Source organism: Mus pahari, chromosome 4 (assembly GCF_900095145.1).
Source record: "Mus pahari chromosome 4, PAHARI_EIJ_v1.1, whole genome shotgun sequence".
In the NCBI taxonomy this organism is placed as follows: Eukaryota; Metazoa; Chordata; class Mammalia; order Rodentia; family Muridae; genus Mus; species Mus pahari.
Genome location: NC_034593.1, coordinates 126,403,722 through 126,406,468, shown reverse-complemented (window position 1 = coordinate 126,406,468; position 2,747 = coordinate 126,403,722).

The window sequence follows — 2,747 nt, the reverse complement described above, 5'->3', positions numbered from 1 at the left end:
TTCGGGATAGCATTTGAAATGTAAATAAAGAAAATATCTAATAAAATATTTTTTTTAAAAAAACCTAGCTTTATGAAGCACTTAGGGAATCAAATTCCCAAAACCTGGGGAATTATTAAAGGATTTAAAGGTGCGTCTCTCCTTTTCCCGTGGTAAGTGGGGAAGTGCTGGCCTGTCAAAAAACTAACAGCATTCACACATTCTTAAAAGAAACGTGTGGTAGTTCCTGTCTGTATGCCAGCCCACAGGAATCCGAAGAAGAATCAGGAGTATAAGGGCCAGCCTGGGGTACACAGTGAGCCTCCCTGACTCAAAAACAAAACAAAACAAAACCCTGTATAGAGTCAGAACAGCCAGGTGACCATTTACTACTTCAGTATACATGGTCCATTGTTCAATTTCTATCGTGAAATTTATTTACCCAGAGCCCAGGATCCCAGAACTCAGGGGTCACTTAGCTTTGACTCAGGGACCCATTATCACTTGCCAAGAAAACCATTGCACCTTTGTGTGAGCAGGCTTTCTAACCAGGAGCTCCAGGTGTTAGGCTAAGGTAGATACTGTCCCAAGGGATATTCCAGAGACCTTGCTGACCCTAAGAAACTGACCTCCAGCAAAATAATCAGGACACCTCATGTCGGTCTTCCTGGGAATGGCCTCAGATGTGACCACTGGCCACTTTTCCGTACTCCATCACTGTGGATACGAAACCAAGTCTGTTTGGACATCAGAACCTCTAGGATTCCTGTGGAGCCTGGCAAAGGATGTGGCTGTATCCCTCATCAATGCCTAGACTTCCTCTTCAGCTTGTCATTTGTCAGTGTGGTCCACAGCCTCTGCATATGTGGCTATTGCTGTCTCTGTGTGGAAAAGCCAGCTCCCCTGTCTTAGAAGCCATTAGATCTATGTGCATCCATTCATTCTTACTATTACTTGACCCAAGGGGCCAGGATTCATGTGAGTGTCATTTCTGCCCCTCGGCATGACAGTGTTCTGTCAATCTAACCTGGACCCCACCTCCTGCAACACAGCAATTCCAGGTAAAAATTGGTTGAGAAGCCCATTAAGCCTGGAGAAACTCAGAATTTATTAACAAGCAATTTCTTCAAAAGTGGGATTCCCCACTCATAGCTGCTTCCCACCAGTTTGATGTTTCAATAGCATTAGTGGCATGGCAGGAGCCAGAGATATTCCAATGCCCAGGAGTTTTAGATGGTTTCTGTTCTCAGCAATCAGGTGTGGGCTACCCTAGGGCCAACTGACAGTAACTGGAATCGTATTATCATTCTCAAAACTAATTTAGAGGCAAGTGAAGACAGTTCTCTGTTACAGACTAGAAGCCCATGCTTCAGGAGAAGAGGGGCTCTTTACCCCAAAACAAATAACCCTGACGTCTGACACACCATTTCAGTTCGGCTGCTCTTAGAGATCATCGACCTGGTGGCTTGAAGAACACATGGATCCCCCATAGTTCCGGAGTCTGGGAAATCCAATTCAGGACACCAGCAAGGGTGGACTCTTTTTGAGGCCTTCCATTTCTATAGAGACTCATGAGGGAGGGAAAGAGGCTCTTGTCTCCTCTTCTTTTCATAAAGACACTCAAGCCATGACCCAACACTCATGACACAAACCTAATTACCCATCGGTGGCCATCAAAATACCACAATCGGGGTTACAGATTCCACCCGTGAACTTGGGGGAGTCCACTGAGAGAACAAACTTTGAGTTCTCAGCCCTGAAATGCTGCTGACACTGAGATTAGCAACACAGGCCAGACCTGCAGAGCCTGCATTCTAACAGAAAAGATGCCATTCATGTCTGTTCAATGTGATGGGGTTTTCAAAAGGGAAGCCAAAGGAGCCTGTACTGGGGTTGGAGAGGAGCCTGTGGCAGTAAGAGGACTTTCCCGAGAAAACTCTTCAGGACAGGCCGAGACATGGGTAGGATTTAGGGAGTAAGAATGCCTGAACTTTTTTCTCCTTTGCAGAGACTGTACCACACAGGTATTACTACCACCATACCTTATGAGGTCGGGCACCAAGGACAGCAAGGAGGAAGGAGGCAGCCTGACCATGACAGACAATAGTGAGAAAGCACGTGTCACATGACAGGCAACAGTGAGAAGCACGCGTCACATGACAGGCAACAGTGAGAAGCACGTGTCACATTGAAGGCTCCCTCTGCAGCACAGCAGGAGGACGAGCCCCGTCTGACCCAGCTTTGTTACAGTGCTTTCCTGACATCCATTTCAGAGCCTAGAAATTAGTAACTGAGAGACGATTTATGGCAAGATGTTTCTAGATTATATCCCAGCATTACACCACTTTATGTAAAAACCATGAGCAGCACTAGATTCTGGTATAGGTCAAGGTGGCAAGTACAGAAGGTTCAAAAGATGCACCTTGAGAGTTGGCGCTAGCAATCGCTCAAGAAGACAGCAGAAATTTAATTGGGACTTGAAATCAGAACCCCAGAATTCTTTTCTAAAGAGATACGATGTGCTCTTAAGAGTCGTTTTCCTTTGCCAATGAGTGAGGGTCTCATGGAGCCCAAGCTGGCCTTGAAATTGCTATGTAGCTGAAGATGATCCTGAATTCCTGAGGTTCCCTGCCTCCTCCTCTCCAGCGCTGGGACCACAGGCATATGCCACCATGCCAAGTGTATTAGTTATTATTTTTTATCTCTTCACACTCTAGCCAAGAACACCTGGAGCACTGGGAGGAGGTGTGTGTGTGTGTGTGTGTGTG